The sequence below is a fragment of the Carassius gibelio genome, chromosome B13 (assembly GCF_023724105.1).
Source record: "Carassius gibelio isolate Cgi1373 ecotype wild population from Czech Republic chromosome B13, carGib1.2-hapl.c, whole genome shotgun sequence".
Classification (NCBI taxonomy): Eukaryota; Metazoa; Chordata; class Actinopteri; order Cypriniformes; family Cyprinidae; genus Carassius; species Carassius gibelio.
The window spans coordinates 4,368,825-4,384,424 of NC_068408.1; the positions used below are offsets into that span (position 1 = coordinate 4,368,825).

Sequence of the window (15,600 nt, forward strand, 5' to 3'; positions counted from 1 at the left end):
TTTAACTCAAGAGGTTCAATGACTAAATTAAACTGAAAGGATAAAACCAAGAAATTGAATTTCTTAAAACAGCTTTTTATTTTTCTTCTTCTTTTTTTATTTAAGTTTAATGGATTACTGTTTGGACGTTTAAGCACAGTAAAGGTCAGAAAACAATCCACAAATATTGCATTTCCCTGGAAATTGCTGCATTTTCCATTATTTAATCAGTGGAGTAATGGTTTTGAGCTTTAGAGAGTCTTTTATTTACTGACATAATATGAAACAATAATATGGCCTGTAATAAAAAGCTTTGTGCTTTGTTATTTTGTCCTTAACTATGAATCCCAGCACACCTGGTCGTGCTTCAGCAGGGCTTTCAGGAGGCTTACAGGTCTGTCAATCTCCTGAACCCGGCCCGGGGTCACACTTAACCCCACCCTCACTCTGGGCAACCAAACACTAATGTCTCTATCCTGTAAACAACAGACCAGGTGTGCCAAACAGAAAGAGGAAAAACACAGCAAAGAGAAATTACAGTTTTCAGTGTATTTGTGTGAGCGCTGAAAAGTCTTGTAAAAAATACAAGAAGCCAGTGCTAAACTACCTAAAAGCAGAACGGTTTCTTCCTGATTCAGCGCATGAAAGTGTTTTGTCTTAGAAAAAACAGGGGTACAAAAGTTGTGACTAGGGCCGTATCTTTTTAAAACATACTAATATGTTAACTTTTGGGACTAATCATATTATCATATAATCATACTGATCATGTTCTTTTGAGGTACTAATGTGCACTCTGTGAAGGTAAATAAGGTGCAAAGTTGTGCCTTTTTCAAAGTTTGACAGCTTTTATATCATTACTCCAGTCTTCAGTGTCATATGATCTTTCAGGAAACATTTCTGATTATTATCACTGTTCCTGTAGCTCAATTGGTAGAGCATTGCTGTATCAAGCGCAGGTTGGGGGTTCGATTCCCCGGGAACACATGATAGGTAAAAATTTATACCCTGAATGCACTGTAAGTCGCTTCTGCTAAATGCATAATTTAATTTAATTTATCAATGTTGAAAACAGGATAATTCTTTTTTCAGGCTTCAGCTGACAGCAAGTACTGCATGCAAATATCACCAATGTTTTTGCCACGTTTACATCTCAACCAAACAATCTGAAGCATGCATATAGAAATAGACAACCTCCATTAAGTTTCAGAGAGTTAGAGCAGATTTAGGAAGATTAGATAAAGCTGGCTTTCTCTCACTTCTCAGATGATATCTCTCATTCTAATGCATGAACAACGTGTCTTCTGACAGAAGTGTGTTCAGATGGTTCAGGGGGCCGGGATGTTGCACATTCCTCCATCTTCACCAGCCTCTAGGGGTTCATGATGGAACTGCAGGGGGCTTGTGTGATGAGTTCAGTCAGTGATGAACTCAATTAATTAAGAAAAATAACATGAATAAATTATTGAGATGAAAATTCTTATCCAAAATCCCACTGAAATCCAAACGTTTTTAAGTAATGTTTGACACACCTAATAGATCTAAATGTGGGTTTCATAAGGCCGGCCGTACTGTACTGCGTTTGGTCAAACAGATTTTAAAACTGGCCTGGATCAACCTTGTTTTATAAAACTGATGTCAACTTGATACTAAATCAATCAGTAATTCATTATGCTGATTAAACGATCCATAACTTTTAATGATATCTTTGGGAACTATTCATGGAGGCTTTAGTTTTTTGTTTTTGCTATATTATTTTAGGGACATAAATCGTTTTGCCCTTATCAAATCTTAGTTGAGCCAGTGTCACTGTGGGATGTTTAAACAAATGTGTTTAGACTTTTTGGAGGAATAAATGGAGTGTTTTAACACACACACACACACACACACCCACACCCACACAGTTTACCATTAACATCATCCTGTATGCACTAAAAAGCACACAGATTGTACAGTACAGTATACTATATATGTCCACGAAATTTGGTGTAAAATGAGTATTGTTTCCACTGCCACTGTGTAGTCTGATTTATTTTAGTAAACTGGTCCATTTCTACCCATAATAACCAGTCAATTAGTTCTTGAACATGCTAAAAAAGTTATAAATATTATTTCAAGAAGAGTGTCTATTTTTGTAGTCATTTGGGATAATTTCAGTATACTTTAAATAATTGAATGCATTGATCACACACACATATACGTATAGGTCAACAGCTGTTTTATTTATGGTAAAGCTCCGCTTCACACTGTGCCTTTACAATGCCCTTCAGCCATGATTTATTCATAATACAGCACACTTTGAGTACCTTATTGCTACAATAGCTGGCTCGAGAGATTTATGTCTACTGGACGTCAACATCTCCATTTAAAGTGAGTCAAAAAAAAAGTTTCCATTCATATGCACAGCATTTGCACAACACAACGCATCACAAAGCGGGAGACTTGCCCTGAAACCAACGCGCTGCTTTCAACAAATGCCCTTGTTCTGTTTTTCTGGCTCCTGTCCTGTTTTAATTATCCATGCAAGGGTCTGCGGCGAGGAAGCCCATCCGTTCTGTGTCCCGCCACACCATTACTCTTGATTGGCTCTCAGTTGCCGTGGAAATGAAACATAACCTATTGTGACAGGTCCCAGCGCTTGAGGACATCGCCTAGGTAATGGTGCCATGTGCCAGCGAGGGCTCGGTTCGGGACAGGAAGAGGCTGACAGCTGTTTAGGTGTGTTTACAGTCCTCACAGGCACAGAGGAGCTCTGTTACTCTGCAGCCCCACAGCTCCTCTCATTCATTGTATTCAGCTCCTAAAGTGTTTTTCCATTCACAGCACGGGTATAAATAGACATCTCTGCGTAGGTTTTTAATTAGCGGCTCTTGCTAAGGCCAACACTGCTTTTAGGATTTTTCACAGAGTTAGGGATGTAAACAATCCCCTTTTTTTAGGTTTCAAACTTTGACAGGAAATTAATATTGGGCATACATGACATGTCACATACTCAGATCATGTGGCCACAAATAAAACTTTCATAATAAAGCCAAGAATGTATACTGGGTTCATTTCTGATTTCATGTCTCTTAACTGACATGTTTTCATTCTCTTTGGTTGCACTGAGTGGTCTGAACTGGTTTGTTTGTACCCTAATGAATCTAATATTAATTTAATATATTAGAATTATGAATGCAATCATATTTATATTTCTTTAAAGATATAATACAGGGTTTCAAAATAAATTCTAATACATGCATATCTTTTTGTTGTCAAATATAAAAATGTAATATTATAATTCAAAATTTTAAAGTATTATTTTAATATTAATAAGTAACAAATTATAATCAAATTGTGTTTATTTATATAGCTTTAATGTATCTAGTTACTATAATGACATATAAACTATTATTTATTTATTTGAAGTATTATAATTATTTAATATTTATTTTAATATTTATTTTAAGAATGAATACATGATTAAATAATCAATCCTAATACATGCACATGCTTTAAAAAATGTTTTTTTTTTTTGCTTATTAATTTAATTTAATTTATTTTTAATTTGTTACTGTATACTGCTTGTTAATTACATATTTACTACTACAACCTAACTTAGTTATGAATAACATAACTAGTTTAACAAAGTCGTTGTGTACTGCAGAGGACTTGAAGAATCAGATGGGTGCATTTAAAGGTACTTTTGTGGAGCTTTTTTTGTATTTTGCCTTTTTATTCCCTATGTACTCCCATGTGGAAAATAAAAGATCTTCATAAAGACTTCACATAGCTCATAAATATTACTAGGGGGTGCTGAAGAGTAGATCTGCCATTGGTAAGAGTCCATACACTATTTTTCCAACTGCATTTGTTTGCCATCAGTCTTGTGTGTCATTTCCAAAAGCTTTACTCTTTTCCTGTGAAGGCAGGAATTATTTCCATAACAAACACTGGATAAATGACTGAAATATAATAGGTGTAATATCATCACACAGAGCAAAATTGCTCAAGGAAAGCATTTGCATGCAAACAAATATGTTTTAATGCAATTAAATTTAGATATTTTAGTGAGGGCTTAAAGGTTCTTATACTTTTTTGAGATGCTGAGGATATCTGAAAAGCCGAGTGGAGTCCTGCCTGTGTCTCTGAGGAGCAGACGGCAGAGCAGAGCTCGGATCTTGCGATAAGCCAGCCATATGACTTACGTTCTTTCTTCTGCAAACATGAACCCTGCTCGACTCTGGCCTGAACAACAATGCAGTGCCTCCAGAGGCCCGTGTTGAGTTTACTCAGTGGTGTAATGTTTGAGCTCTCTGGGGCCCCACAGCTGGCTAATGCCTGCCTTATCGCGGACCCTCTCACCCGGGCCAAAAGAGAGCTGTGAGAGCCTATAGGAGCTGTGTACACAGCAACTGCAAACATACCTCAACAAAATGACAGAACGCATGAGGAGGGGCATCTCAAAAAAGGCATGCATGAACTGCACTCACAAAATATTTAGGCCAACATTTAAGATTCAGTATTTGAATTCAGCCTGATCTCACAATCAAAACGTACATATTTAGACGCAAATTAAAACTGTCCAATACGTATGTGCCTTTACGTATTTACAGTGTCGTTTATGTATTATCTGGACGTAATTACAGGTTCGATACGTATCTAAATTTACGTAAAAACAACCTCAAATACATACAGATAGAACGTGTTCTCTGACCAGTCAGATATCCATAGTAATTTGCTCATGAAGCTGCTTTTCAGTGCATATCTGATTAATTTGTTTAATACTTATGTATATTTTCCCTTTTTATAATTTTTTTTGATAAATGTAAGATCCCTAAACCCCACCCGAACCTAAACCTACCCATTTTATACAGAATGTTAAAAGAATAAAACATAATGGACAGAAATTTGTAGGAAAATGACAATTTTTGTAAAAATATAACATTAAACCGTTATTTTGAGCCACTAACGTTAATCCTACACCTACCCCTAAACCTACCCATAACCATTTCTTAAAACTACATAACGTTACTGTTATAAATAAACGAATAACAGACAAACAAACGTAACGTTAATCATTTATTTTTTTGCGAAAATATCAAAAGTGGTACCAAAAGTAGTTCAAATGATAATGAGTTCCAGTCCAGTTTGGTTGGTAATGTAGGAGAGAGATGCAATGGAAAGTGTATTGAGATGAGAACGTGCGCAGAACTTTGTGACTCATCATACCAGTCTGCACAGAGTCAGAAGATGAAGAGAAAAGCTGGAGGGTTCACTGCGTTTTCCAGCACCGCTTGTTTTATTCCTGCACTTTGGGCAGCTTTCTCATTGGCAGACAGTGTTCTGCACTGGCAGGATCGTGGTGACTTTCCATCTGTCCTTTTTCACTGCTTTTCCTGGCATCGGTCCCTTAGTGTTCTCCTACTGTGCCACCTATTCAAAGAAAAAGACCCGTGAATGAAGGTAAGGACAGGGCTGTTAGAAGATGATGTACCTTTTCGCGCAGTCAGCGATCCATCCGGCCTGTTCTGTGGCTGCAGTTCTACAATAAATGCTGAAAAGTTTGCTGATAGTTACAGGCTTGAACTTTAACATAATAAAGGGACTAAGTTCTATACTTTTAGCATTATTATTCCCTTCAGGTAATTTCTAAAGTTATTTGATGATTTGTCACTAATGGCACTAATTCACTATTTGCATTCTTTCCTCTAAATCTTAAATGTGACCCTGGAGCACAAAACAAAAAAGAAAAAAAGTAGCTGGTTGATATTTTCTTTTATGCCAGAAATCATCAGGATATTAAGTAAAGATCATGTTCCAAGAAGATATTTAGCAAATTTCATACCATAAACATATCAAAACTTATTTTTGATTAGTAATATGCATTGCTGATAATCCATTTGGACAAATTTAGAGATGATTTTCTCAGTATTTAAGGGTCTTATCTAGTGAAACGATCAGTTGTTTTCTAACTGCTCTACGATGCTCGTCCATGACTTCACGCAATACGTAATTACGTTGAAATGCTTGACGAAGGCAGAAGTACCAACTATGTTTGGTAGCCATTGAAGTCCATTATAAGGAGAATAATCCTGGAATGTTTTCATCAAAAACGTTAATTCTCCAAACTGAAGAAAGAAAGACGGAAATATCTTGGATGACATGGGGATGAGTAAATTATCAGGAATTTTTCATTTGAAAGTGACCGAATCCTTTGACACTGGCTCTGATCATTAGAAAACAGCTCAATGTGCCAATAGTGGCCCACAACCACTACATCCCAAAATCATCCTTTGAGTTTTCTTGGGCATGCGAAATCCTGAACAGAAGCGGATGTGGATAAGAGCCCTGCAAAAGAAACTGTTTTTCATTAAGCTACCCCCCACCACCAAAAGAGAAAGACGTCCCCTCTTTGCTCTCCTCAAGAAACGAGGAGGAATGTTAAGCTTAGCTGAGAAGATTAGGCAGCTTTGCGACGCAGCACATGGATTTCTGTGCACATGCCAAAGGGTCTCAGAAGATAAAAGCTGCTCGGATCTCTGCTTATCAGCCAGGGTTAAGACACAATACCTCTGCTCTCCTGTGAAAATACTCGTTAACTTCACGTGATGCCAGAGTTTGAAAATAAAGCCCATGACCAGGAAGAAACAGGAAGGGTGTGCATTACAGTATGAAGACTACACTGAAACTTGGTGTAGAATTTACCTTAAATCATTTTCACTCAGATATTAGCTAGTAAAATTCACAAAGAGAAAATCTGAAGTAGCATTTTCTTGAAGTATATACTCCAATAATCTATTTACGAGATACAAACAAACAAACAAACAAATAAAGAAATATTTTTTTTTGCATGTATATACTTTAGCCCATACAACCTATTTTATACAAAGAAAATGTGAAAAAAAAACACTGTTATCTACCAACATGTATATGATAATCTGAATGCATACTATTTTTTTTTTTATCATTTTAACATCATATATATCAACATAGACAGATGAGCTTTATGGATATGTATACAATATAGTATGACTGTATGCACATACTATATTACTTTATACATATCCATCCTAAAGTTCATCTGTCTATAATGATATACTGTATATGCATTTATATTTGAGATTTGTAAACTATTTAATACATATATGCCAATAGTATGTGCATAACTTTTTAACTCTTTAATTAAACCATTAAAAACTCCATAAAAATAGAAAATGCTGGGGATTTCAGTTATTTCCCTGTGTGTTTCACCCTTGTTTTTAACATATGGAAATTTATCAAATTAATATATGAGTTCTTTATAGAGTGATATATATATATATATATATATATATATATATATATATATATATATGTAGATTCTTTTTAAAATAGCTCATTTAACGTGTTTGCAGCAGAAGGTGACTGGAGGTGCACCGGATCTATTGATTGCTCATGTAACTGGTCTGTTTTGGCGAGAGGCCGGTCACACTGATAACAGACCGTACTCTTTACACAATACTATCGGCCTGGATTTGGCACGCTAACCTGTTGTTATCTCGGTTTGGCTTACGTTGTGAGCGACTGTTTCAAATGACCTGTGAATGTGATAGTCCCCTAACTTACTGCAGCCTGATTTAGTGGCTGTTTTCTGTACATTACGTAATCTGTAATGTATTTTCTAGCCTTTCGAGGACAACTTGGCTGTGCAACTTAAATAAGCAAACTAGATTGCTACATTTCCCAAAGAAAATGTGACGGGTGCTGGACTGTGCAAAATTTGAGGCCATGATATGTTGCCAGTGCATTACTATGTGGCTTTTAGCATGGTGTTATGTGGTTGCTATGGAATTCTGGGAGGTTGCTAGGGAGTCCTAAAAAAGTCTCTTTGCAAGTCACTGCGTAGTAGTGATGCTTGCCTAGTGCTGTCTTCACATGCACATCTGAATTATCATAAATAAGAGTTTCCCAATTGGAAACTGGACATTAATAGGCTCTCAAATCGTGTTTACAACTGGGAAACTCTGATCATTTTGATATCTGGTTTTCCAAGTTAGACCCGTAAACTTTAAACAAGACAAAAGAGAGAGCTATTGCTGTAGCGACTGTTAAGTTTGATTTGTTATTGCTTCATTTTGCCAGTACAATTATGTATATTTTTCTACATGAATAACCATTCGATGCATTTTGTTCATGCAAGTGGTTTTTAGCAACTGTGTTATTGAAACCCAAGGATCTTACAGTAATCAGTTCTTTATATACAATATATATATATATATATATATATATATATATTCAAAATGAATTGGATATCAACTTAACATCTTCTATACTGTATATTTTGGCTTTAATAACATTTCCTCAATAAATAAGCAAGAAAGAGCATTCCGATTTAGTTGAAAATGTTATTTCTGAATGTTCTCTGATGATTCAAAACATCCAGTTTTTAAAATGCTTGAATTTTTTTTTGTACATTCCATTTTAGCATTTTGCAAATATTATGATAATATTACATTTGAATGTTCTAAAAGAAATAGTAACATAAAAAAAAAAACATTAGATGAACATCCAGCTTATACATTTTAGGGATTAAAACGTTCCATTAATGCTGAAAACATTAACTTATTGATAAAATAAGATAAAAATAAAAATACAGGTAACTCTGAACTTAACATTTCTTGTCAGTATACCTTGGTTTTTTCAAGGCTTATACTGGAGTAATATTGCAGAATGTAGTACAAGAAATCACTGTTTTTACTTGACAATTTCTTGTTTAATTTAATTTGTGTTATTTCTAATTTCTTTGTAATTATTTGTGAAATTTACCAGCAATGTCTAAGTGAAATTGTATTTTTTGTTTTTTATTTCTAAATCTTTTTGTGATTTGTTGGTTGTGTATTTGTCTGCGAATGTTAGTTCAGTCGTTGGCGAGGTCTGAGCTGTTAACTGTGGATCTCATGAGTTTACCACTGAGGTCAGCGTGAGACCGTCTCTGAATGTTAAAGCAGTGATTGCCCCTGACCTGCTGCTGCTCTCTCTCTCTCTCTCTCTCTCTCTCACACACACACACACACACAGATCTCGCTGTGTTTCTTTTGGATCGGGTGACCTGTCATCTCCCCTGCCAGAGCCTCACTATCGCCACGATGATGATCCACGGCCCATGCATTACCCAACCTTGGCCCACAGGAAGTTCTGACACATACCTGGAGTGGGCTCACACTAACGCACATATTCCTCTTTTATTTTCCTTTCCATAACATTTGCTTAAAAATATAAAAACTGGCGTGGGTGACAGGCTGCAGAATGCCAGTTTATGACTCAAAGTTAGTGCCCGCTCTCATGTCACCCAAACTGAACCCTGGTGACTGATGGAACAAACGGGCTGTTAACATTACATATCGTTCTAAGATTTATTTTCATTTTAACAAGGTAGAGCATTAACTAGCAAGAGCTTTTAAATATTTGCAACCTGTCCTATACCACATTTTATTTCATATTCAGCAGCTCCAAAACGTATTTGGACAATAAATTCAAATTTACAAATGTCTGAATACGGCAACGCCATTCTGGCGTTGTATTGCGCCTGCGCGAATTTAACTGCTACTTTGTGACGTTCTAATTTAACGGTCTACTACGGGAGAACATCTGATTCGCCGGAGTCGCTACAACGTGAGAGGTTAGGTAAATAAATGTTATGTTTTTAGACTTATTTACATCATACAATATTAAAAACTCCTCTTCTGACAAAAGATTGTCATTTAACGCCAAACGCAATCCTTCTCTTGCTTTTTTAAATTATATATATTTTTTGATCTCAATAAATGAATTAATGCTGCGTTGCGCTGTTCTGTTTTACCGTTGCTTAGTGACTTTTACGTTCTTGGCTACAGCGGTGTGACGGCAAACTTCCGGTCGCTGTAGCCGTTCCATTCGCAGCTGTTGCATAAAGTCCCTAATAAAATTAAAAAACCAAATGACATTTATTTGAAAGGAAGCTCAAACACACATTACACCTAAAATAAATAAATAAATAAATAAATTTTTGGAGGCCACTTAGAAGTGTTACTTTTTTACACTGATATACTATTATAGTTCTTATTAATATTTAGCATGAGTTTTATTGTTTATATTTTCTGATTTAATTTCATTTTTTTAAGCTTTGGCTGAAATTACAGTAAGGTCTCATTTGCTAAACATAGTTAGGCTAATTTAATAACTAACATGAAGAATCTATATATTTTTACAATGTTTTCAACGTTTTGTTTCATGTTAGTTCACAGTGGATTAATGGATGTCAACAAATACAACTTTTGATCTTTAAAAAAGTTTACTAAATATTTACTAAGAATGAGTAAATGCTAAAATTGTAACTAACATTAACCATGATAAATAAATTATGAAAACATGTACATTGAACATTGAATAACATTGAACAACAAATTAACATGGCTAGTTCATCTAATAATTTTGTGTGTTTTTGTCATTTTAATGAGTTATTTTTTTAGAATAATTTATTTATTATTTATAATATTATTTTACAATGGTAAAATTTTTGTTTTAAGCAATTTTACCACATCAAGTTAAACTCAATGAAAATATTTTTTTTTTTGCCTTTGGCAACTAACTGAAAATAATGTTTTGCTTATATTTCTTTTAGTTATTTGAACGATTTTATCTCTAGTCTTAGTTAACTGTAATAACCCTGTGGTAAATAAACATTTCAGAATGAAGACACTAGTTGTCAAATTGGATATCCACAGAAATCACCAAAACTGCTGATTAAATGACATTGATCAAAAAAGTGAAGAGTAAAAACAGCCAATGCAATGATATTTTCAGCATTCAGACATTTTAAGTGTCTTTTTGGGCCACTATCATGCATGACTGACAAACTGTGAAACAAAGAGACCAGAAGCAGGATTACTGCTGTCTCAATATATCACGCTAAAATCTGACACTAAACATGCCCTGTTTTTGGAGAGGGACAGGAAGTGGATAAATCTCACTCATGCAGCCGTCAGGACAGCGTGAACCTGTACAGCATCTTCTCAGCTCAGATGAGAACAGAGAACAGAGATGAACTATGAAGAGACGGAGCAGAGAGGTGAAACACACGCTCACCACACAGACCAGGTTCAGCATTCACTTTCCAATATTCTCTAAAATAAATTCTACTGTTACAATAGTTTTTTCATAATGTGCAAAGATGATTGTTAAACTATTAAAAGGCATTCGTAGGTTGACGTCCTGACCTTCTAAACACTGTAACTTTGTTTGTTTGTGGTGCTGAAATGTCAGTGTATGGCTCAACCAGTAGCATCAGGTTGGTGCAGGACTTCCTGTCTGTCTGGAGGAAATTACAAACTTTAACCTTTTTTTTTTTTTACCTTTTAACTTTGTGTTGTGATTTTTTTTTTTACTTTTTTCACCTGTCTAGTGGCATCTGAAATCATATACTCTCTGAGTAGGCACTTCTTTTGAATAAATAATTGCTTAGTGACCGTTCTAGTATGTTTTATGTACTATGTATGGAATTCAGATGTACTGCATTCATTATATTGCCATTGTCGTGTGACCTACAGTACCAGCATTAGTTACTTCACTGCCATTCCCAGTTCCTCTCCTATGGCATAATGGGATCGTAAAGTATCCAACAGATGCAAAACTTCATAATCTTGTCCAAAATTAGACCACCCAGCTACTTTTTTCTGTATATTTAAAGGGATGGTTCACTCAGAAATGAAAATTCCGTCATGAATTACAAACCCTCATGTCGTTCCAAACCTTTAAGACAAATTAAGATATTTTTGTGCAATAATCCAAAACCAGTTGAAAAATCCTGTTAGTTTATTTATTTATTTTTTTTAAGGGGACAAGGCTGATGCAAACTTCCGGATTGGACTACAAAAATACTAAGCACTCTATGGTGCCTTTCCACCGAGTTTGATGATGTATTTCTGCTTTAATTAGAAAAATGGTCTATCAACGTGATCACTCTTACTGCAAGTCGGCTAAATCAGAACACTTTTCCCTCTTTTTTCTTTCCATATTTTCTTTTTTTCTCTTCTGTCCTCTTCTTCATTGAGTCATGTGGTTTTGGAGCAGTTTCAATCCCAGCAGTTTCTGTTGTGGCAAACTCTATTGGTACTAGAACTATGAACGTAATCAATATTTTGTGAATGGTGTCTTCCAGTTGAGTGTATGGTGGATTAAAATGTCATTGCAATTTGGTTGACATCCCTTCATTAGTCCTTTGGTTTCTCTCCGTCTTTGTATGTTCTTCAGCTGTGTGCGGTTAAACTGATGTGATCCCACGGTGACTATTAATCACGGGCTGAATGAGTCAGTGCGTGTCGAGTGTGTACAGAAGGATAAATTCCCTCCGGAAGTTCCTCAGACGTATAAACCTGTTTCTTGAGATGTGCCAAACAATATACACAAATGCAGAAGCCTTTTTTTTTGTGAATTGAATCTCCTTCTGTCTTTGTGTAAGCCATAAATATGGCAGATGTTGAGCTGTAAAACAAACTATTACCCTCAGAATGCATTGCATAATTGCGAAACATATTTCGTAATGCAACAATGTGTAAAATCATATTACATATTTTTTTTTTGCATGTATAGTGAAGGGTCTGCAATGCATACAGAAACTCTGGGTTTCAACAAGAGATTGACTGTATGTAAAGAAAAGTGTGTGTTTTCCATCCTCTTTTTATTTTCATGCTTAAATGTGAAGCACATTGTGAGATGGCTACCATTAGAAACCATTTGGCTGAAGCTGAAAGTTAAAAGGCTGTGTGAAAGGTAAGAATCAGCAAAAGAGAGTGGAAATGTTGTTCAGATTTAGACTGTAATAAATACAATATTCACACGTGCTCTCACCACATTCATCTCAGTTAGGAGACGCTGTTCTAGCATGTGCAGCCTGTTGGACAGATTTCTCTAATGTTGAGGACTGAACAGACTGTTTCAGTAATCACTCCACATGCGCCACATGTCCATTCATCATCATTACTACAAAACCCGCTGCTCCAGGCAGGTATTTCAACCTGCTGAAAGAAATATTGCTAGTCCTCTCTCTCTCTCTCTCTCTCTCTCTCTCTCTCTCTCTTCCAATGAATACTAGACTCTTTATTTGGGATATGTTGTTTCTGTGGAAGCTTGTCTCTGCCATGAAAAAAAAAAGGAAAAAGAAAATTACGATTCTCACAATTCTTCCTTTTTTTCTTCTTCTTGTTATTCTGAATTTATACAGCACAATTCTGACTTTTTTGTAATTCTGCCAAAAAAAAAAAGAAACAAAAAAGAGAAGTCAGAATTGCAAGATATAAACATGCAATTCTTTAAAAAGAATCAAAATAAGATACAAAATCAAAATGACAAGATATTAGCTTGAAGTTGTGAGAAAAAAGGCAGAATTGTGAAATAAAAAGTTGCAATTAACTTTTTTTATTCCTTCACTGAAAAAAAAATCACAGAACCAGAAATGTTTGATCCTTCTGCTCACCAATGCTTCATTCATTAGATCAAAATACAGTTAAACCAGATATATTGTGAAATATTATTAAATTTTAAATAACTTTTTTTTCTATTTGAATATATTTTAAAATGTTATGTAAAGCTGAATTTTCAGCATCCTTACTCCAGTCTTCAGTGTCACATGATCCTTCTGAATCATTCTATTCTGATTTAGTGTTCAAGAAATATTTTAAAGTCTTAACTTTTGTTAAATCATGTCTTTACTGTCACTTTTTTATGAACTTAATGCATATTCGCCATATAAAATGATCAGTTTTGTTTAAAACCAAACCTTTGAATAGTTTATCATTATGCTTGTAAATACATCATGTAGTTTTGAATAACTGATGCAACAGAAAAAAATTAATCAAATAAATTGTGCACGAGAAAACATTTTTTTTATTAAGAATGTAACTTTTGATTTCATGTTGACTTTGAGTTTCTCAGTGCAGAAACGCATAAATTGCAAATTTTGTAACACAAACACACTTAAATCGCAACATTAATTTCAGATATTAACACTTTGTTATAACGTGGCAGTGAATAAGGTTTTCTTGTTAGGTGGCGATGTTAAATCAAGCGTTTGATCCCTGGATTTGTTATGAAAGCCTCATAAGTGATGAAGTCTTCATTAGTCATATTTTTATCTTCTTTCCAAGCACTCAACTTTGCCTGCAGCGCTTAGAAACAAATAACAATGTGCAAACAAAAACACATTTAATCTCTCATAATTACCTCTGACACATAATCCTTTTACATGCTTTGCTGCCTTTTTGCCCAAGGAGAGTTTTAATGAATGTCTAAACATGTTCCGATTCTCCACACACACAAAGAGAGAGAGACTGATATCTGATATTTTGACTCATATCTGTTTGGTTCAGTCTGCTGAATATTTGCTCTGGATTTGAAATCTTTTGAGGGTTTCTTTTCTGTTTACAGATGTCTAGTTGTTTGACAGTGTTAATGCAGAATAGATATGCTAGTATCAATTGAATGTTTGGAATCCTAACCTCTGGGTGCTTGAACTTGAATCCAGTTTAACCTGAAAAGGTTGGCCTTGCCCGATCAGACATTAGGCCGGCTTCATCTGTTTCTCCTGCAGGGTGGATGTCTGCGGGCTCGGGTCAGACGCCCGTAGTCTCGTCCTCTGGAGGTCATGTGGAAGCATGCAGTAATAATGAGATCTTAATGAGACTGTCAGTCAAGCACACTGAATCTCCTGCTGTAGTGGCCACTTTTGAGTCACAATTGATCCATCTGATAACCAGACACTTTCTCAGGTGATACTTAACATGATACTTCAGGAAAATTAGCAAATATGCACAGTGCTCATATATATAATAGTATTTATTATATGATACTTACAAATATATATAAACATATACAATTGGAATTCAATTCATGTCACATAAATGTATAACTAAAAGTCGCATTCCAGATCAAAGTGTTTGTTTAAATGTATAACTGGCCTTCAAATCAACGTGAAATCAGAAATCTTGTTGTTGGTGTTGAGGTAGAGACAAGTTCATGGTTTAATGTATATTCAATTACAAATATTCAGTCTATTGTAAATCATATTTAAACCTAACATTAAACATGAAAACCAGCAGATAACAGATGTTTATTTTTTTGATCAAAATGATTGCTAGAGACAATTTAGTATTCACTGGATATTGGTAGGGACATGTCCTTAGCTTACCCACTCAATTTTACACCCTTGCAAAGTAGAGACACCTGCTGCAGCAGCCTCCAGAAATAACAGTGGCTCTGTGAAGGAATGAGCAAGCTAAGGATATGTTCTCCTTGAAGCCTCCCCAGACACTCCTCCCAGACCTGTAGATGACCCATGAACACAGCAAAACAAATACAGAGTGAGATGAAAGCTGGAGAACTGGATAATAGGATGGTGGAAGGGACAGAGAAGTGGTTTTCCGAACAGTAAACCTCCTTGGGGAAGAGAAAACATACTCAGGAATAATAATTTCCTCAGCAAATACAGCTCTTTGAAGCAGAGCAACTTCTTTAACTCTGCATCAGTCTGTTTCTCTGTACTCTTTTAGACGAGTTTGACAGCTAATGTTTCCTAGAATTTAATAAGAGGCTTGACGCACATACAGTATACTGTTTTTGCTTCTCCCACAC

The 15,600-nt window shown here is 35.3% G+C and overlaps 1 long non-coding RNA gene across 1 annotated transcript; it reads right to left on the reverse strand.

The window, feature by feature from the left end:
* Nucleotides 1-13,913: 13,913 nt before the first annotated feature.
* On the reverse strand, nt 13,914-15,272 carry LOC127969927 (uncharacterized). The gene is made up of 3 exons (XR_008156417.1): nt 15,158-15,272; nt 14,469-14,605; nt 13,914-14,138 (listed from the first exon to the last, which is right to left on the reverse strand). It is a non-coding gene; the product is annotated as an uncharacterized LOC127969927 (long non-coding RNA).
* Between the last annotated feature and the right edge of the window lie 328 nt (nt 15,273-15,600).